The 23,594-nt window shown below is 36.8% G+C and overlaps 1 non-coding gene across 1 annotated transcript; it reads right to left on the bottom strand.

Moving 5' to 3' along the window:
- Positions 1-11,465: 11,465 nt before the first annotated feature.
- On the bottom strand, positions 11,466-11,537 carry Trnat-agu. Its single transcript has one exon. It is a non-coding gene; the product is annotated as a tRNA-Thr (tRNA).
- Positions 11,538-23,594: the final 12,057 nt, after the last annotated feature.

The following is a 23,594-nucleotide window of genomic DNA, read 5'->3' as shown; positions in this document are numbered from 1 at the left end:
ATTGATCTTATAGGCAGCACAGTGAATCATTCAGCATGACATTATGGCGTGTTTTTCCGATAAGGAAGCTGTTATTACAGACGGTTTTATGATAGCGAGGTTGTGACAAACAAACAAACACACAAACAAGATCATTATTTTCTGCGTAATTAAGTATCATAAAAAAATATCTCGATACATTCAACTTAAACCTAACATCATTCACTGGAATGAAATCCTTGTTCATCGTTTTTAAGAAGTAACTTGAATATATATTTAATGTTAGGGAAGTATCACACACACACGCAAAAAAAAAAAAAAAAAAAATAAAGAAAAAGAAAGTGTTCACTAAATTCACCACAAGTGGTTTATGATGAGAGTACATTCCATGATGTGTTACAACTCCATTACATAACACATATTTATTCAAGTTAATCCTTATAATTTAATATATACCCTGCAAAAATTTTATTGATAGACTCTTTTATCTTACAAATCATTACGCTCATCGATTCGCCAATCAAAAGCGCCGTTATAAACGGCGACGTCATTTTTTTACGTTATGGGATGATAACATAAATTTCTAAGCCAATGAAAATGCTTGTTACAAACAAGATTAAACTGTATTTTCGCTAATCCTACCTACCTTGTATTTGTGGTTTTTTTTGGTCATTTTTCAAGGAAGGACTATTAAAGTCGAGATTGCTTGTCTATATAACCTTAGTAAAAACTATTTAAAAAAACAAAAGATTTATTTCCCTACCTACCTACCTACCTACCTATCTACCTAACTTATTTTTTTCTGACATGTTAGCGGAAAAAATATTTTTTAAGGCTATACTTGTAGTACACCATACGAGTCTCCATATCACATACAACCAACGGTGATATTTCTGGATCGTCAGAACAATCATATCAATAAAACATATCCCCATCCGATAAATCTGTCTTGACCGCACGAGCTCTAATACTGCTGCGAACAAGCACGATGTCATGAAGAACATTGCTTAACTTCCGGTCATAAACTTCCTTCCGAAAGAAGAGTCCCTATCCTGGTCAATACCGTAAAATGATTGACAGCTAATTTCAAGTGGACATATCGGATGGTCACAGAAGCGTTGTGTTAATACGACAATAATGCTGTGTGGACAATTCCCTGACATATCCATACTGTTCGAAAGGCGACTGACACTTGCCTAACCTTCTCCTGTCACAGCGCATGTCCTTCAGATATTACCGAGTCAATACATCTTAAGGAATGTAAACAATACGGAACTGTCTAGGGATAACACTATATTTTAACAATAACTGAAGTCTTGTAAACGAGTTTATTTCGAGTTCTGTCCGAGGTTGATAACCTAACTACTAGAGATATCAGGAAGGTCTTGGTAAGTTTATCAAACTTTTGGACGTGTGCCGTTTTTTATCTGTTGATTTCAATTTCACAGATTATTTAACCAATTTACAAAAAATGGTAACAATGGCTGGCAAGGAATAATATTGAGTCGTCGTTGTTCGTCACACTTTTTTCCTTTACCGCTTGCCACATCATTTTGTACATTGAGTACAAACCCCCGTCAATATTCCATGTTTTTTGGCTGGAGTTATGGCCCTTTGGATATAAGACATTTTCGGAATTGCCTTTTTTCTGGACTTTTCCGCTACGCTTGCTGCATCAATTTGTTACTTGGTATGAGACCTTATCTTGTTAGATTATTGATCGAGTTTGAAACTCAATGTCGATATTCCATTCTTTGCTGGAGTTATGGCCCTTTGCGCACAGGTACACTTGCGTAGATATCAAAGTTTAAAAAATTTCAACCCCCTCCCCCCTCTTTGCCTCTGCTTGCCACATCAGATTGAAAATTCAAATGTATCTTATTCATAATAACTTACAGATCAAGTTTTGACCCTGTATTAATATTTTTTTTTATTTTGTTGAAGTTACGGCCCTTTGTACATATGGAATTTTTATAATTAATCTCGCTACTACTTGTCACATCAATATCTTGATGCATGACTTTTCCATGAATGAGAGATTACATTTTGAGTGCAATCCTTGTGTCAAATTTAATCTATTTCTAGAGTTAGGCCACACACAATGATATCAGTATACCATCCACATATAACCTCAGACATTGTGCGGACGTTAAATTCTATCAACCTATTCTGTGGACGCAGGGCCCAAATCCACTTCTGTGAACTTCTACAATGTAGTTTATTCTAGCAACTCGAGGTCTCGTGCTATACGTAGCTTTAGGTGACCTAGATAAACGTTAACATTCGTAACACCAAACGTAAAAGAGTTCAAAATAATCACATACTCTCATGGTGCGTGGTAATAAAAATTAATTAAACTAATAATAGTACCAACTATTGATACTCGTAGTAATTCATTTTCGTCATACCGTGTTTCAATAATTGTTTTAGTTTTAACTTTTTTTATGAATAATAAAAAAAAAAAAGAGGCAAAATCGTATCAAATGCCTTATCTCATACAGGCCAAACCGTTAGCAAATGACCTTTGGGATATCAATATAATTTTTGTAATTACAATAGCTGATGGTAGCAATTAGTTGTATGTGTCGCCGGGGCTTCCTATCATACGACCAGGGGCTCACTTTAATTCCCAACGGTGTCGTATGATTTAAAAGAATTAAAACTGTCGTAACATTTATCGCATAATCGGATGATTTAATCCAGGTCGGAAATCAAGAGTACAGAGTAAAATAGTTTGGAGTTTTAGTATTCCTTTTAAGTTCAGATTTCTGTGAGTTCGTGTTACAGTGTGTGAACTTTTAAGCACGATGTGGAGATTCTACAAGCTACAGTTGCCGTCATGAGAGCTCGCGTGGCGGAAACACTAAGTAGACAGCCATGCACTAGTCGTCTCGGTAAAGATCTATTTCAACTTGAATGCTAATTGCTTTCTATCTTTTCTGAAAGCTTCATGGTATATCCGAAAACCAATTTTTCGGAGAAATAATACACTTGTTGATATGCATATTATACGCCACGTTGTCACGTGTTCATGAAGCAATGTTGCTCCAATACTTATTACCCAAGTTATATAAAGTATTGATATAGAAGATATCTTATAAAATATGGTAAGTAATGGACCGACATCGTTCCATGAATAAATGACAAAATGTGTCTTGAAATATTGTAACGCTTTTCGTCTGCATACATACTGTATATAATATGTGATCTGCGTCATCGGTAGTCTCGTTCAACCAGACGCTTTATCGAATTGGCAGACAACCAGAGTCTGGTTTAACGAGGCTACATCAATTTAAGTTTTTTTAATTCGAAATTTAAAAGCTTATTTCTTAACTACTTTTTTAAGTCACAGAAAAAATATATTGTTGAATTATATATCTTTTTTCTGTGACTTAAAATATGTTATCAAATAATTATAAAAATGTTCATGGTTCATATAAGATGAAATGCAATAATTAAGTCACGGAAATAAAAAGGATCATGTCTCAGGTACCCGTCACAGTTAACTGCGCAGTCGCAGCACTTAATCTCGCACTCGATACAGTGTACACTTCCGTTAACCAGGCAATAATGACTTGCGTGATTTCGTGAGAACCGCGAAAGTTGCAGATCCCGATCCGTTATACAGGACTCTGATGTGATATTAAACTCCGAGACATGTTGCTTGTAGTTTAAGTAATTAATTTATATGACGAAAGCAAACGGAATTGAAAGTCTGAGGAGGTAAATGACATAATCGACAATGACATTGAAAATATTACCGAGAATTAATGACATAAGCGGCCATCTACCGTGTTAACCTTTCCGGCACGACCGGCTTTAAAGACAAAGTGTTAATATCTCGTGATCATAAATGGCAGACAAGGTTAGGGAATTCTCAAGACGTGGAGGAAACAAGATTTGAGGGTTGGCGTGGGGAGGTTAGTATTTTATCAACACTTTGTCAAATCTAGTCTAATTTGTCTCGTCTTATTCAAAGTATGCCCAACGAACGCGTCTTAGTGTAAAGACAACACCACACAGCTCCCAAATGTCACAAACGACGCCGCACAACATCAAATCGACACAACAGATATTTGCCGTTGGATGTGTCTTTGAATTTCGCATGCTTTTTTTGTTGAGTTAAATAATATTTTATTTTGAAACTGTGGTACTACCGTATCAGAATTAAATTCAAATGTTCCGGAGCTGTGTATTAAATCTGTGCACAATTCGAGACTTTCACGTAAAGAAGAACTAATTAGGACCCAAGGGTACATTTCTCGTGAGAAAGCATGTGAAACTATTGAAGATTATCGGATTTCTCGACAGTAAAATTATAGATGATAGCATGGATTCTGTAAAAAAATCCTCAGTAAAGCATGAAAGATTTGCACACCTAAGTTAATCCCGTTTGTGGCAAATCCAGTTTAAGATGCTAGATTGAGGCGTCAGCTTAATCACCGCTCCGTCAGATGGTACTCAACACAATCAAGGCGTCGGGAAGGAAGGGAGATAACCGCATTTATACTCTTACGGTACATGTAAGGATTTCAACTATATCCAATAAATTGAGAAACATTGCCTTTCGTTACCATGCCGACGAAGTTTGATTCTATTTGTGTATCTGCAGTCGTTATGTCAGGGGAAGGCGTAGAAAGCAGAGATATATTAACAGCGTGGACATAGTTTTGGTCGCGTCTTTGCAAACTATATTCTTAAAGCGACAATAACTAAAAAGCACCGTTGTAAAATAACATTGGACGTTTTTTTTTTGAAAATATATAATAAAACTAAGACTTTCCCTTTATTTCTAAAATTGAAAAAGGTCCGTAGCCGTGTTTTGTTATTACATGGATCAGTGCAGAACAATATCACGATTCGGATGGTCCTCTTACAATGCATATGTTACCGTTCGTAAGCAGAACGTCGTGCTGACTCGTTACTCGCAACTAAAGGGACATGAGAATTTGTTACAGTCTTCATGCATTTGGACCTTCCCTAGTGTGTATAGCAGTTTCAGACGTTTTTCTGGGCTAGATTAAAACTCGGTAAAAATGAAATCCGTGTCTCTAACTCTTTATAATGAATACCGGGGGTCCTTTATTTTTTACCGATTTTTAATCTATAGCCCCCTCCCCCGGAAATGTCTGAAACCGTGCTATATACTTTGGTTTGTTTGGTTTGTTTTTGTTTAACGTCCTATTAACAGCCAGGGTCATTTAAGGACGTGCCAGGTTTTGGAGGTGGAGGAAAGCCGGAGTATCCGGAGAAAAACCACCGGCCTACGGTCAGTACCAGGCAACTGCCCCACGTAGGTATCGAACTCGCAACCCAGAGGTGGAGGGCTAGTGATAAAGTGTCGGGACACCTTAACCACTAGGTAGGTGCCAGGTTTTGGAGGTGGAGGAAAGCCGGAGTACCCGGAGAAAAACCACCGGCCTACGGTCAGTACCTGGCAACTGCCCCACGTAGGTATCGAACTCGCAATCCAGAGGTGGAGGGCTAGTGATAAAGTGTCGGGACACCTTAACCACTAGGCCACCGCGGCCCCTTCGTGCTATACACTAGGGAAGGTCCAAATAAATGTAGACAGTAACAAATTCTCAGGTCCCTATGCTCGCAAACCGCGTGGCACTATTAGGATTCCTCCGTGCAACATTGATTACAAACAACCGGGGTAGACAGTGTTTCAGAACCCTTAAACATATATTCATAAAGCCTTTTTACCAAAGACTTTGTCATTTCACTACTAAAAAGAAGAAATTATGGCTTAATGATAATGGACTTTTACAGTTAGAGTTGCTTTAAAGTCATCATTCCCCCCCCCCCCCCCCCCCCCCCCCCCCCACACACTTTTTTTTTGAGACAGACATGGACGTCTCTTCTGCTGGAAGGATTTTCAATCCAACATGTAAAACAGGAAGAGGAAAATTGCAGCCTTATGACGTCATTCTTTTTGATTAAGTCCATAATGATTAACCATGTGCTTTTGTCAATTAGTAATGAAAAAAATCTACGATGTATTTCATAACGGTCTAAAATTGACATAATCCATGCCGGGTCCGTAAAAATACGTGACACACAAGATTGATTCATGAAAGAGTTATATAAAAAAATCCCAAAAGTATTTTTTTTTTTGATAATTAATTACAACGTCTCGTTGGAGTAATAAGAGAATCTTTGTAAATATAATTCTTTTTTTTTCTATTATTTTTTCTAATATATCCGGAGGAAACACTTCCCTCATCCACTGCATCATTTTCTTATCAGAAAAAACCAACACGTGTAAAATTAATTTACATGTATTTATTGATAATAGCGACAGGTACACGTCGACACATTCATCATCATCAGCATCCTCACAATCACATCTATCCGTTCCCCGATTTACATAATTACCTAATACGATAAACTGCACGTGCATTACTTACAACCACGTCACCTATGAGAAAACTCGACACGCAAGGGAAATAATTTCCGTCTTATTCACTCTGCTTAAGCTAGGGAAATTTAGTTTTACGCACAGGAAGTTATTGCGTTTTCACAAATGATACCTTTGGACACAATATACATGTTTTTTATTTGTACATGTAGTACATATCCTTATACCAACAACCGTTGTCATGGCTACTATAGTACATCACAACAACATTATATTGTGATAATTATAGCCCTTTACACACAGCACGATGACCAATCGAGTTGTTTTAATTATACAAGAAGGCCTCATAGTTCATGGTGCCGTTCACCGCCCAATAATTACAAGGTCTCTCGAGCGCTTACTGCTGTGCCTGGTCCGTGTGACGCTTTTCACCGTTCAGCTTCTCAGTACTGACTTAGATCTCGTTCCATGAATGTTTATCATTAGAGATATTAGATATATGTATGTTCTACACGAATGCGATATTATTTGACCAATGAAACACATTCGTGACAGTTTCACTATCTTCAGACTGTTTTGTTTTTATAAATTATTGGAAATATAAGGAGTTAGCAAATCTGAGACATCGACAGCATAAAGAAGTGAAAGAGCAAGACTGGTCGTTAATGATAAAAGATGAACTCTACTGAAATGAATTGTTTTGTGTAATTGTTACGGTAAAACAAAGATAGTGAAAATTCAGCTGTCAAAATATGATTGAAAAAAACCCAAACATTTTCGAGCTGAATACCATGGGTTACGTCCCCTTAATACTATCGCCGTCTGTGAGAACAGGAATTACCAGCTAACGCCATCATACCTGGTAACGTATCTCACAGCGGGTATCATTTGATGGCCGAGTGTAAATGGCTTCTATTTCAGGAACATGCGCACTATCACCGCCTAATTATGGCGCATTATTTCTGTACTAAAAGAACATTTTAGTTGTTTATTCTCATTCAATCAAAACGGGCAAATGTGACAAGTCTTTTGATTGGCCGTTCACTGTGTCATATCCAATAAAAAGTCGTCTTTCAATTGACACCACTTTCTGTGATTTTATCGGCATTCCCCACCCATGTGAACAAGGATATCTACTCCTATTAGCCAGTATATGCTTCACATTGTCTCCATAATCATATTACAGTCGTCAAAAAGAAAGGATGGCTCCGCGAGTGCGCATAATTAGGTTAGTGCTGGCAGAGACGGAGCAGGACATGTGCACTACGTCACACATACATGTACTGTTTCTCTGGCAACACGAAAGCATTTCTCAGTAGTTTCGTAGATCTATATTTCATTTTGAAGGAACGAAGACTGTTTTTCATATTTCAAGAAATGTATCAAAAAGGGAAGAAATTATTGTTATCCACCAAGTACGATCTTTCAATAATCTACGATGGCCGATATCAGCCGCCACGTTACTCGCATTTATGTTATGCGAGTAACCTGACATAGGCTGAATTACTTGACAGGTTACTAGCGTGTGATGCGAGTAACCTGACATAGGCAAAATCACTTGACAGGTTACTAGCGTGTGATGCGAGTAACTGTACACAGTCGCGAAGGAGATGACTGTACACTTACAAAACCCATTAACATTCCAGTGTATAGTTTTACTAGACCTTTCAAAAGAGGCTATCATGGCGACTGTCGAATGTCTACGCATTTTGTTTGCCAAGGTGTGGCATGTATATACAATGGAGCCCGTGTAGTCTAATCGATTCATGATTTGACCTCAGACTAATTGCAACAGAATTTCTTTTTGATATTTCCTGTAGATTCGCATATTTATGTGGTAGAAAAATTTCCCCGAAAATCTAAATTGGGGGAAATGGTTTTATTCACCAAAAAGAACTGAGGAAATAAGAGAAATTGCTTAATTGACCAAATTTGAAGCCCGATATAATATTCTTGAGTGATATTTGACAAGAGATTTTGTATGCAACACAAATAATCAAAGATAGGTTTTAATTTGCTATGTTGATGTGAAACACGTGCCCTCGGTATAACGTACGTTCGGGTTGTCGAACTTCCGACTACCGGCCGTTCGGAATAACAGGCATTCGGACAAACGGACGTTCGGAGTGTCGGGACTTCGGCCTAACAGACGTCCGTAGTGTCAAGCATTCGGACAAACGGACGTTCGGAGTGTCGGGACTTCGGCCTAACAGACGTCCGTAGTATCAAGCATTTGGACAAACGGACGTTCGGTGTGTTGGCATTTGGACTAAGGACGTTCGGAATGTCGGACTGTCGAACTATTGGGTCTTCGGAATATATATAAAGCGGTCCCTAATATTCAGGTATATCTTCGTTACAGTATCGTTCAAATTTTGCCTCAAAACGCCAAGCAGTTCATTGAACATTTGCAGTGCCCTCTGTAATGTCATATCCACTGTTTCGCGGAACATCGCCTCCGTCCACGCAAGCGCATGATTAGGTTTTTATGCATATTCTGTCGGAAGAAAACTTAACGACTTGCAAAAATAATTAACTGCAACAAAACATTTTCTGCGGCTAAAACATGCCCCCGATATATCGGATCCTTATAAAGATGGATGCATTGATTTCTCGCATAAAATTTGAAATTGAATGTATTGATCGAATTATAACAATAAGATAATAAAAAAATTCGGATGGCAGAAATTTGATTAAGCGTTTTGCTGACTCTGATTTGTATACCAACGTTATAGAAATGTTTTACTTTGATATCGAAAGCAATTAAAGCTGTATAGGCGATTTTCTGTACTTGTTTCCGAAGGAATGCTTTCGAATAGAAAAAAATCACTATCTCGCACATTTGCCATGATCATATATAAAAAAAAAATATCATGTATATGAAAATCACTAATGCATGTGATGTGAAACAACAGAATCCCCAGTAACAAGGGGGAGATAACCGGTATCATAGAATGGATATAAGTCTATACTTGCTTCGATTGCATCCCATATTGTATATTCGGTACATTGACAAAATGCAGGACCTAGGCTCTCTTTACCTTTAAGCCGTCATCTTGTGACGCTCACTGGGTTTGCGATGCGAGGATAGTCCAGCCGATACATACAAAAACTAGTGTGATTTTGTATTCAATCGTATTTTCTATTTCTGTTATAAAAAGGCCACACCAGTCACGAACACCTTAAGATATATTAGTTATTACATATACGGATGCTGAATGTGAAACGGTTTCGTCCTTTTAGGACTCCGCGAAGCTATAGCTGCCAACAGTTTGGAAATTCAGAAGAAAAATAATAAAGAACAAAATTTGTCTGAATTACTGTTGAGATGTAGATGTTGAAGTGTACTTTCCCTCTAGATTTAATAAATTCAACAAAATTTGGATTTCAAAGAATCTTTTGTGAAATTGAATACTGTGTTTAGGCAAAACCGTAACCATCGTTTAAAGGTGACAAGGAGACTGATATATTTATGTGTCTGTCCGGTAGTAAAATGAGTCGTAGCTGTGAATGTATTTTTTACTCAAATTTCCGATTGTTGTCTTATGGTTACCAAGACAAAGTGACACGTGGTAAATTTCTTATTGATTATATGTCTAAAATATCACAAATACTGACGAAGGAAAGTCGAACGGTAACTATACACAATTACTACGCATTTTACGACAGTCTCCGTAAAAAGAAGACAAATCAGCATTGCCCTAAAGGGAAATTAAATTTCAAAGCTAAACTATCTACTCACTATAAAATCAATATTCCTTGTTTTTATCGGGTTTGGTCGCGTACCGAGTCACCTTGTTTTGTCTGGCTCACCTTAACGTTGGTGTAAATAGACATAGTCCATGGCGATTTAGATTCTTTGTTTTATTTTGCTTAGATTTTGGATATCTATAGCAATGACGTCATAGTGTGTTTCAATAGGAAGTTGTTCAGCTTGACTCAAATCAATCCTGGTGTCGTAAGAGCAATTAATGGGCCCGAGAAATAGGTAGGACATTAAATACCGAAGACATTCTTGTATCTTTCACTTACGAAGATGACGGATCCAGAACATTCTGTCCGTTTGTCCGTTCGTCCGTACAGGTTGTTATTGGTTGTTCATTTGCTTAATTGCACATCGTGGCAAACATTTAACAGCAAAATTAGTCCGTAGTCAGTACATAACAACACCCATTGTTTTTCGTTTTTGTTTCTTTTTTTAATTGTTTTGCATGTTTTGTTGTTGTTTTGGCTTTTTTTGGCTACATTGTTGTCATTTGTGTTTCAATACCAAGCTAAACGTTTTACTCCAATCAATCTCTTTTGTGTCAGAGTAGAGTCATCAATGGAGACATGGTTGATTAATCGTTCAATACCTTAACATTTTTTGATAATCTATTTAAGTTTCCGGCCGTTAATTCATGAGCAGATATTGTATTGTCCTAAGTCTGCACATATGAGTCATGTCTCCTGAATTGCCAGGTCTGTGGTGTATTTGAGACGAGTGTATGATGATGAATTGTATTCTTGTAACTGTAGCGTTATTACCAGAACAAATTTGATATCTCACTCAACCAAGAGAATATGTCATGATTTGGACAACAACGCCCACGCTGTAACTCAAGTAAAGCACGTGCCGAATTTAATTATCAAATCCAACATTATCTACAGTTTAAAAGGGATTGGTGTGTTTATATAACGCCCTACGTTTTATTCGATTATAACTAAATATTTATTTCATTACTGACATCGTGATCCATATATAAAGATATGAAGATTGAATTATCAATAGCCTGGTCTATCGATACGTAGTAAACCGGAAGCAGGGAACCGGAAGTGCAATGTGAATAAAAGGCGAAGTACATACAAGATAACTCTCAATAGATCTATATTACAACCTATGACGTCATAATCATCAAGCGAGCTATTGCATTTACATTGTGTAACACAGTAAATGTCAGTAATGCATTGTCTGTTTTTTAACAGGCTATATTCAATAATGTTTTGATATATAAATAGTTATACGGTATTAGATGGTACCTGGACAGAATATAGATATTTTATGTTCTTTTATCTCAAATGTTCATCAAAGTTTCTTGCTTGAATATAAATGTATATTGTAACAGGAGAGGAGAAAATGTAGCGGCCAGACCGGGGTTCGAACCCGGGACCTCCGAACACTAGTCGGATGCTCTACCAATTGAGCTACCTGGTCACCGATGATCGACCCGGTCCAGTCCCGCCACACACCTCCCTCCTTTTTTCCAAGTCTTCGCTCTCGAAGACACACGAGACCCTTATACCACCACCGTGGGTATTTTAGTTGGGCGCCAATTTTGTAACAGGAGAGGAGAAAATGTAGCGACCAGACCTGGGTTCGAACCCGGGACCTCCGAACACTAGCCGGATGCCCTACCAATTGAGCTACCTGGTCACCGATGATCGACCCGGTCCAGTCCCGCTACATATATGTGATAGGTGGCAGAAACAACCAAAAACCTTGCTTCTTTCTATCAGTTTATTTCTCAGTTGACAGGAGCGTCGCCACATATATATTTCAGGAGATAGGGAAAAAACCCCTGGAAAATAAAAGCCATTATCTAGAATGCTACCAAGTTATAATTACATGAACAGACATTCTGTACCAGCATGACAAATAGTCGCGTAAAATTGTTATTCAACATTTGTCCGCGCAATATTAGGCAATTACAGGAATTACATACCTTTAACTATCGTGGTGACACGTAGTCAGGATAATGTCAGTCAATCGTAACTGGTATATATCTTGTATTTCGACGTGGTCCCGTAGAACGTACTTGTCCGTCGATAACATGGCTAGTGCGCCGCTCCCCCCCAAACACTCCACTTAAATACACCCACAAACACGCCTTTTTTACACGTTCACACTCACTTGCATGCGCTTCACACTTTGACATACCTGGACACAACCGGACAAACAGGTTACAAATATAGACACAATATTACATGACCACTGAACGCACATGGACACTATAAATAGACACACAGGTAAACAGAGAACACTCTCTGTAACCGGTAACGCATATAAATACACTTGACAATACAATAAGATGACGATTGACCCTACGACATATAGTATAGTACCTGGGTAGGCCTCTGTTTTTGCTTGCCATATTTGAAGATTTTGTAACAAAGACTGAAGGAATAAGTTTTAAATGACATATACAGGTTTGGGAATTCACGACAGAATAAATCCCGATCTTGTTCCGTTTATCATCCTCATTAGGTCTAGACGGAACTCGACATGAACACCGGAAGTGGAAGCCATGCGGGGACATCATTAACCACAAATAGGGTTTGAGAGCTATAAATGCCGATACCTCGCCGTCCACCAGCCTCTGACCTTGGGAACTGATAAAGGTCAGTTTTCCCCCTCCCATAATGCCTTGTAATATACTCGCTAAACGCTCCATTGCTTCCTATCAGATCACAAAATGAAGATAGTCAATAACGACAAGAATTGACTTATCAATTAACTGCGGAATGAGACGTTTTTTAATGAAGTTAGCACCTCTAATGTTCCTCCTCATTTCACTCGGAGATCGAAAATAATGACAAAAGCCGGTCATTAATTGTAGTCGATAAAATAAACAATACAAAACCCTTATCGTCTGTCCGGTGTTTGTAAAGTTTATTTTTTATCAATGGTATCAATTTCGTAACAGGAAATTAATCATTTTTTTTCAATGAAAATGTTTTAATGTCTGATCAATGTTCCCCATTAAGGCTCCAAGTTGATGAATTCTCTAGGGTTATGACGTCATGTCTCGTAATATTAGTACACACCAGCTCAATAATAATGGAAACGAAACCGGACACGGAATTTAATTATCCGTTGGTTCTGTAAATAAATAGATAAATAAAATTCAATAACACCAACATATTTTTTTCCATTGTAACCACTCTCTAGTGTATTATGGGAATCATATCTCTCTGATAAGCAATATTTGGATCAAAGATCAGTGTTGTTTTGTTAAACGTGTTAAAAGCATTCTGGAACAATTTTTATTTTTCGTTTTCGCCTTCCATTCAATTTATCAACAAAATGAAATTGTTGCAATTAAAAAAAAAAAAAAAAAATGAGATGACATTTGACAAGTCATGTAAATTGGGAGCGATAGACCGTGGATGTCACTGTTTATGGCGCCCGGACCGTATTTTGTAGTTTTTAGCATGGCTTCTACTTCCGGTATCCTGGGCGATTTGTGTCTAGACCACTAAATGGGTCTCTGAGGAATTGTAGAGATTATTAAGGGGATTGAAACAGGTTATAAATTAGTCTACTGCATAGACTATATCTTCGGTCATTGGTCTATAGATCGACAGATCAATGCATTCTATAATAAATCTTTGTGATTTATTTTGAAGGTTTAAATGGAAATATATATATTGCAAAATAAATGGTACACATTTTTCAATGTTTACGTAATAACGAGTAGTGGTTAAAACTGGATATTGACGTAGACAAATCTTCTTGAAAAATTGAAAAAACTACAAATGCTTCAAGCCGCATCGAACCGTATACGGATGTACCTCCAACTGTGGTCATTTTTATTCCTTAAAAGCACCATTTTATCGCAAAAACGCATGTATCCATTTGGTTTGGTTTGTTTTTGTTTAACGTCCTATTAACAGCCAGGGTCATTTAAGGACGTGCCAGGTTTTGGAGGTGGAGGAAAGCCGGAGTAGCCGGAGAAAAACCACTGGCCTACAGTCAGTACCTGGCAACTGTCCCACGTAGGTTTCGAACTCGCAACCCAGAGGTGGAGGGCTAGTGTTAAAGTGTCGGGACACCTTAACCACTCGGCCACCGCGGCCCGCTATGTATCCATTTAAATAGTTAAAACATACAGAGAAATACCTAAATGGATTGAAAACAAACTATATCTTGGGTTCGTTTACAATAGATACAATAAATAACTTACATTTTACGGTGATATTAATTGACAAAGCTAAGCCCGATCATCGAACTAGCAGTCATAGAAATACCCGGATTACGTGTTCGAGCACACAAGAAAACATTACGACACCTGTTCCTTAGGTCGAGCTTATCACTGATTGGTCTATTTGTCATGGGGTCGGTAGGTTCTCCCTGTCAATCTATTTCACGTCCGTTGTGAGATGTGATGTTATATACGCATTAGTTGGAGAACTAGATGAAAGATTTGTGTTTGAAATAATTACCACAGTGACAGGATTCAGGTCCTAGATCGTAAATCACAGGGACTCGGTATATCATTTTGATGTGTAATCAGAGCTTATGTCACAGGTTACAGACATTGACTGTTGGGATGGATGTTAGATGTTTCTGTACTCTGAGATATTTGTTTTACTGTTCCATACATGTACACACAGCCGGTACGGACTACCAGACTTATTTATCTACAAAATGAACTTCCGCACAATATGGCGTTTGACAGATTAAAGGAACAAGAGATTGGAGTATATTCATTCGATAGATTTCGAAATACTTGCTGTTAACACTGTGGTCAAATCGATACTCTTTATGTAATAATCGTACTGATAGCTGAAGGTTATAAATTATGTAAAATGTACGTGTCAATAATTCAATGATCAAATGCTCAGTAAACTGTAATATCTGTAGCGTATCCTTATAACGTTTGATCACAAACGTCTGCATCGGGTTAGTATTTATAGAAAAAAAAACATATTTAGCTCTTAAGCCTACTCCTACCATATCAACAAGGTGTAACACTTGAAGATCGGAGGATGCATCGACTGTGGAACGGAAGTAGGCTATCTATCTTAAGAGCTGTTTTAAAACGGACAGTCTGATTGGTCGACAAGTATAGTTAGTCTTGTTTACAAAGCTGTCGACCAATCTGATTGTCCGTTGCAAAACCGCTCTTAATAGATAGCCTACTTCCGTTCCACAGTCGATGCATCGTCCGTTGGCACGACCGCTTGGGCTCATTTTCTCACGAGAAAAAAATAACATGCGTTTATATTTAAGGATTCTAAACCAAGGTACGTTACTGAAGTATGTGTGCATTCGATTATTTTAGTCGGATTGAAATGAAACTCCAAGTGTATCGAAGCCCCTCCCCCACTTCCGACTTTTCAAGTGTAGGTACAGTAGTAATACAGTAGGGGTAATATTTTTTTTCTGTAAATACGAACCAGGTCCACACACTTGTTGCTTGATCAGAAACAGAAAGAAAATAGAAGAAAAGCCCGAGGAACAAAACGATTATTTTTCTACTATCTCTAGTATTGATGGTTCTCAAGTAGTTTTACCTTAATTGCTTCGAAGCCGTATGTGATTTTCTAAGTGATTAAGTTATTTCATTTAATAAGCTTTGTTTCTAAAATAATGGCAAGTTGCAGTTTTAGATATGGCTACAATTTTGCAAGCGACAAAGGATTTTTTCAAATGTCAATCCGGACTTCCGCCATGTCGATCGACAATGTACCACCCGATTAAACAATTTAACATTGTTTCTTCCCATAAACATTACCAAGACATATTTTAACATTACAGGCAGAAAGGCACTGAGACAATATTACTATCTTCTGGTTTTACATCTTTCAGATATGTCAATAATTGTCAACAGTGTGTTATTTATGGAAATTATGTTTTCTGCGGGTGTTTCGCAAGGATCAATTCTCGGTCCTCTGTTGTTTTTATTATACATCGAGATAAAATCGCAAAAATCGGTGAAGGTTGATTTATTTTTCTCCTCTATAGGGGACATGATTCTTTTCCTATTAATCAGGTTAAGAGTCGAGATCGTGCTATGCTTAACATTTGTGTGATAAGTATAAATGAATAGATGACTAACTAAATTTTATCAACAAATAATGATAATAGTAATAAACAATAATAAATAAAAGAAAATTTAAATGAATTTATAAATAAATATGAAAATAGTTAATAAATAAATTCATAAATTCAGAAATGAATTTATAAATCAATACATTAATTCAAACCTAATTTATTTAGCTTGAAAATGTACATAAAGGAAAACCAGTTTTTTTTATTAGGAATCATTATCGCTTGGGGTTCCGTGCGCTTGCTACATGTAAGGGAAATTATCTTATAATGATAAAAAGATAAATGATAAAAAAGAGTAATATAGTCAATCATTACATATGACTTCAAATCTAAGTAATATCTACAACCGTCTTTAGTAAACACTCACTAAAATGGTTAAGCTCCAGGCCATACCAATATCTGTTCAGCAAAACTCATTTGATTCATTTTCTATTAAATGGTCATTACTCGGTCATTGATTCGATGACCAGCGGCTTTAACGAAATACACAGAGGGGAATCGATTATCACTGACCTTCGGAATCTCTCGGAGACCATTTATTACAAAGCGAAGAAAATACATACACATCAATCACCCAAGGTCATTCCGTCCGTAGCTGTGACCGCAAAAAGTAAAGGCCTTTCGTTCGGATGTTTATGGAAGGTTGGTTAGGACATTAGGTGCGAAATCTACAAGAGATAGCTGCAGAACATGGTCGCACGTGGCAGCTGTCAGCCTAGGAATATTAATCAGCTTGAAGACTGGATCGTTTTACGATGAGTGGGTTACAGATTCGTTCACTTTTTCTCGGAATTGTCTTGAAATTTCATTTCAACAAATTTTATTGACAGATGGAAAAGTCAATTGGATTGAATAACAGGCTAAAGCCTATATAAATTCTCTCCATAGGTCGAACAAGTTTAACAAATCAATATTCATTATATGATAATTATGATATGTGATATGAAATTTTATAAACATATACACAAATGATAACAATAACTATATACGGGGAGGTAACTCATTTGAATGAAATTATAACACGATAACACAAGAATTTAGAACACATACAACACATCCACTCACACAAAGTACAATAGCTACAAACATAGTCAATGTTTAGTATATACATGTAGTTGAAATTAATCAGTAGTAAGTATAATTAACCGTGCACATACAAATTATTTAATTTACCTACAGTTGAGTGGCTAGACCAAAAGTCCATGTGCAATTACTGCACAGGTCATCACCACCCAAACTGTTTGATGCTTAATATAATAAGGATATGGTCTATAATTGTAATGCATGCACATGATTTTAACAAATTAATTACAATATCAATAACAAACAAGATCATTGAAAGTAAATTTATTAATACTAAACTAATTTATTTCGCATGTTCAACTGGCCTCAGATATCATGGATTAAAAACTTCACATAAAATAGATGTCATAATAATCATAATAAACAAATTTATTTATTAATTAATTAGCATGGTCATTGTGAAGTGACTCACTATAAGATAACGTTTTTGAATCTTTTAGACTTCCCTATAAAATAATGAATGTTATTTAGAATTTGCCTATTTATGAAAACATTACAGATAGGACATCCATATAGGAAAATGTCAGTACTAATATGTTTATGATCATGTGTATAATTATTAAGAACTTGAAAAAAGGTTATTACGTAGATCATTGTAAAATCGACATTCAAAGAAAAAGTGAGAAACTGTCTCAAGTGCGTCTGAGCAGTTACAAGCAGGACTGTCTGTGAGGTGGTCATGATGTAAATCAAATTTTAAATCACTGCAAGAATTTCTAAGCTGACAAAGAATAATATTGGCCCTTCTTTCCCCTTCAGATTTAAACATTTTAACCGAGTCTATATCAGACACTTTATCTAGTATATGTTTAAAGTTTGCAAGTGTAGGAGAATCAAAAAGGTTAGCATTATAATTAATTGTGTGACACATAAGAGGAAAGAAACTGTCATAGTAGTTATTAGTTCTGCATAGTGGCGGGTTAAATTGCCTTGTGTGACGGAGAGGATATAGATTTTGATTGGGAATGTTAGTAAAAGGAGTGAGTACATCTTGTAAATAAGTTGGTGCGTGTCCATGCATTAGTTTGTACATAATGATGTATTTGTGTTTTTCTCGTCTGGCTGCCAGAGATTCCCAACCAAGTTCGGTATACAGTTTATGATGTGAGGTTCCTGATCTGAATCCTGTAATAATTATTGCTGCTTCTAACTGTATGGATTCCAAAAGTTCAGATAATTGTTGGGTGCAATTATCCCAGACAATGTCTGCATATTCCAAAATTGTCTTGAAATATCTATAGAAAAAATATCAGTCCAAAATAGGTAATTCATTACTGGAGCTGACTTGAAGGCAAAATAAAATGTTTGATTTTATCTTAAATTGCTCCACTGCCGACAGCATATACACTGCCTCTCACTAAAAAAAACATGAAAAGGCACCCACGGTGTAGAAATTTATCTTATTAACACCGATAATGAATTTCCTATCAGAAAGATACGAGGGCTGATTGATAAGTTGTGAGCCTCATATTGAAGGATTTGAATTTTGCCGGACATATTGTATCACTTTTTAACAAAATCCCCTTCAGTATCTATACACTTTTGTTATAGAACTCCTTTTCCTGGCTGTTCAGAAAGTCATCCACTGCATGTTTGAGTTAGGATAAGGGTGCCTGAAATAGCTGTTTTCAGTTTTGGAAACAGATGAAAGTCTGATGGAGCGAGATCAGGTGAATAATGCTCAATCAATTTAAAGCCAAAATCGTGAATGGCAGCCATATGATACAGTTTTTATCTAGTACATTCCTTCAAAGTTTCATCATAGATGAGTGTCGTCAAAGAATCGAATAAAGAAGGAATTCTAATGGAGATATTGTCAACTTCAGTGTGAAAAGTATATAAACCACATTGTTTTTTTGAATTCTGAACTTAAGTTTGGCCAAGATGGATATTTCTTCGCGCGTTTCTTCCAATGGGTATACAGTCTCGTCATCGAGGCTCCAAGCTGTAAAATCCTACCTCAGGCGTTTTGACGACGACAGCCTTCTACGCCAAACAAGATCACGTAGCACCCCAAAAATAGCATCATGACCTTCAAAACATGAAAGGAAACCTGGAGAATTCGATTCAACTCGCAAAGTCCTACTCATCCTTAGTATAAAGTGTGAAAACAAAGCGAACGATTTTACACCGTCCGCATGTTGGAAAAATATTCTAAACCTAGTTATTCAAATCTCAGAAGGTCTGAAATGAAAAGAGCTCATCAACAGCACATGCTTAAAAATGACAGCTCTTCACTTGGTTTCCTACAAAGAAACACTGTCCCAGAGAATAAGGAACATCCTATAAACCTTTTGTTAAAATCAAACATGGAATACGGAGCAATTATCCGGGACTCTAAGATAACCAAAGAGACAAAGAAAATGGCATACCAAGGCATGGATTCATAACAAAGGACTTATAATCCAGAGACAAAGGATGCATGCCAAATGTGCTACAAGGTCTAAAACTTCCAGTTCTCAAACCCGGAAGACAACACAAACGTCTTTTATTATACCTTATGTAAGATTCTCGCCTTATTATTGGTCAATTCCTAATCACATGACCTGAAACAATATGCAGTGTCAGAAACAGCGGTCAACATTGCCGTTGGATATTGCAATGTTCCCCGCTCCGCCCGAAAACGCACGATTGCTTCTTACGGAAAATCCCGAACATTGAGAAGGGAGACAATTCTTACAAACGCAACAGTGTAGTTTTACATAGATAAAGAGAACTGTACCAGATAAAACAGATTTTTTCACTAGAACATTTTTCTATTCGGTATAATAAAATAAATAGTGCCCTTGTCTGAGGGGAATATGGAGGATTGTTTCCCCTCGCCTATCGGCTCGGGAAGATAATGTTCCCTCGGGGAAACAATCCTCCATATTCCCCTCAGACAAGGGCACTATAGTATCCTTCTACAACTAGATAGAAGATACCATCAATGCCACCTGATCATTTAATTATATTCCGAAACATCTGTTAGCTGTGAAACATGCATCATTGTTCCATTACATGTATGGAAAAACAATGGTTCCACTTGGAAAAGCCGGGCAGTACAGAATCTCATTTTTGTGAATACATGTACTGCTAATGACTGGACCACATGTAAGACAGCACGTGCTGTCTCTACCGCCAAGGTTGAGTCAATATCACGGTCGTCATAGTATAGCCCGACTGGGAATATATGACGCATTTCTACAGATACAGATAGATACCTTAACGTCAGACTTTTTAATGTATAACGCCATTGTTCTGACCTTGACCAATCAAAAAGCATAATTGATAAACAGTGAACCCATTTATTTAATTTAAACAATATTTTAGGCTGTACCTTCTTTCTACATCGTATGTACACATGGAACAGACATAAATGGATTAGAAAACAATTTCAATCTTATGAATTTTTTATCCAGAATTCCTTGGTATCCCGTGGCAACTGTGTAGGTTTTAATGACGTTTTACACAAAAACTGTACACATTAATTGACCCGCCAGACCTCGACTTGTCTCGCTGTTTTACATCCTCACACCGTGTAACCATACCGACACATTTATGTCCAATTAATTTCTGTACCTGCGGTAATGGTCATGGAAACGATGTATATGGAATGTCATTTATTTAAAACAGCAGCATATCTCCCATTTTCCTTATTAAGCAGTCAAACATTCTCGTAAACGAATCATTTGAAGTTACATCACTTCAGCCATATAGAGAACACTTCTTCTAGTTCTCTATAGGTAACCAAAAAAAAAAAAAAAAAAAATTCAAATACCGCATTAATAAAATGCTTTTACAATGCTCTAAAATAAAGTTGGTTATCACTTGTATATCAAAAATGTGTCTTTAATTTTTGTGTGGAGTCATTTCAAATAAAATATATTTATAAATGCTTCTCTGTAGGAGCGACACTGCATAATACTCAGCGTTATTCTAGACTATTTTATTCCTTCTTAAAGAAGTATTGTAGTTGGCCGTTAGTATCCCATCACATAATAAATCACCGTCGCTTTTTTAGCGTCTTCTTTGATTGGGTATCGAAGAAATGCGTTGTAACATCTAAGAGGAAAAAACCGTCTAGGAACGTTAAAAAAAAACAACAAAAAAACATGCAAAACATGATTACTGTCAATGTAAATATAATTTGTCAATTTATATAAATTGTATTGCCAAAGTGAATTAAATCTGGATGGAAGCTATATACGCGGCTTCATGATATGTATTTGTCTACCAGACGGTTCACATACATCGGTTAATCGAAATACAAACCGACAACTGCTGTATATAGTTACGTATGTGTGTTGAGAAATTAGAAACTATTTGTTATATATCTGACCCGAGTTCCAACACGAACAATGTTATTGCACAATGGTAAAAAATGAAGCACTGACATTTTTTTACTGAAATTGATACAGAGCTAATTCAGCAAATGTGTGTAAAATCATCATGAATTTGACTGTTTTCTGTACTCCATATTCACGGTGACACCAGCAATATATGGAATTGGTTATAACTCACATTAAAATCCGACTTTTAACTTCTGATGCAAACATTTAATGGACCTCTCCTACTAATTGCGCCAGCGTCGGTCGCGCGCTTGAAATATTCTTACTGAACTCAACCAAGCCGTTACATCAAATATTTGACTATTTGTAGATCTTTGGCCTTTGGGATATAACACCCATTTAAATCTTCCTTGATAGAAAACACTCGCCAAACTTCCCACATGACTGCTCGGTATACGACACAGTGGAAGGCAAGGCGGTCCCCTGGGCCCAATCTCTGTCAACATAATCAATGCTCTTGAATCTACGTCATGCGTAAGCTTATAAACTCTTCATTTGTGTATAATCAACGTTCCGGAAGCGCTTACATTGCGCGATGCTCAAATGAGGATGACAACACATTTCTATTCTATGGGGATCTGACTATTATTATAGTTTAACCAAGGCAGATAATGTGATTTACTTAAAAGTTGATTAAAACCACTCTATCATCTCGACTTTTAAACAACATTCGGCTAAACAATTGGAGTCTATATATATAACTGAAGAGTGTGAAATGAGTTTTAAATGACATCGATTTATCTTACATAAGTGCGCTTTTTTTATTCCTCAGTTTTCAACAACAATGATTTTCATGTTTTTAGTTGAATAAATTACCGTTTTGTAAATATTATTACGTTGATCAATGAATTATGAATTCCGTATGGAAAAGGTAACTTTTTGTTTTTCTTTTGATAAACAATTTTAAGGCGAGTCGTTACACTGAATGTATAGCCTCAATAAACGGAAGTGACGTGTGTCGTATGGTAAGGTAACACTGAAAGGCAATGGGAATTTGCTTGCAGTTATGTTATACTAACGTTTTAGAGGTTTTTGAAATCATGATTTTGACTTATTTAAACCAGACACATTAAGTTTCTAATTAACGTAGGTGCTAAATAAGAAAACAACCTAACACTGATCCGACCCACCAGAGTACATTACAGGGAATGATATAGCAGATGAGGTCATCCGTACCTTTTTAGTCATCCTTGTTTAGAAAGCCTTGTTACATCATTTAACGAAGTCTATCGATAAATAAATTGACTTGGAAATCCGAATGCTTTTGATGAATTATTTCAAATAATTAAGTCACACGGGTATAAATATATATTTCATTAATATCTAACAATCAGATTAAAATACAGATCGTCCTTATACTCTACGAAATGAAGATCTGACGCCGGTTGGCTAGTGATCATGTTCATATGCCTTCAACTATGAACATGCAAGGGAGACTTTTTCAGCCAATCAAAACGCGTCTCTTATATGTCTAATCGGTAGTGCGTGGCATAATGACGGAAAGTTGTGTAACGATGGAAACAATAATGATGACATTTAAAACACTTTTGCCAGTGGTGTTTAAGGGCCACAATGCCATTTTTATAGAGAACCTTTTCTTGGCTGTTTAGAAAGTCATCCCCTGCATGCTAGGTTTAGGGCGCCAGAAATAGCTGTTTTCAGTTTTGGATATAGATGAAAGTCTGATGGAGCGAGATCAGGTGTATAAGGCGGATGCTTAATCAATTAAAAGCTACAATCGTGAATGGCAGCCATGGCCTAGCCCTGACCCTAACCGATTTTGTCAATTTTGCAAAAGCCGCTTGTCTTGTTTACTTTAAAGTGTTACCTCGTCGATATAAACTATCCAAATGGGACCAGTCCTTGGGTACACGGCCCTCAATAATCAGAGAATAGTAGAACTTAAAAAGAACATCCTTGAGTACCTTTTTCAATACGGAGCTCAGAACGTATCAATCAGCCCTCGTAGTTTCAGTTATAACAAAGTAAAATACACAAACTACGCATACTTTGTCCAGTAAAT

Source organism: Pecten maximus, chromosome 2 (assembly GCF_902652985.1).
Source record: "Pecten maximus chromosome 2, xPecMax1.1, whole genome shotgun sequence".
Taxonomy (NCBI): domain Eukaryota; kingdom Metazoa; phylum Mollusca; class Bivalvia; order Pectinida; family Pectinidae; genus Pecten; species Pecten maximus.
The sequence above is the reverse complement of the archived record's forward strand: the minus strand, read 5'-3'. Positions and strand labels throughout refer to the sequence as shown.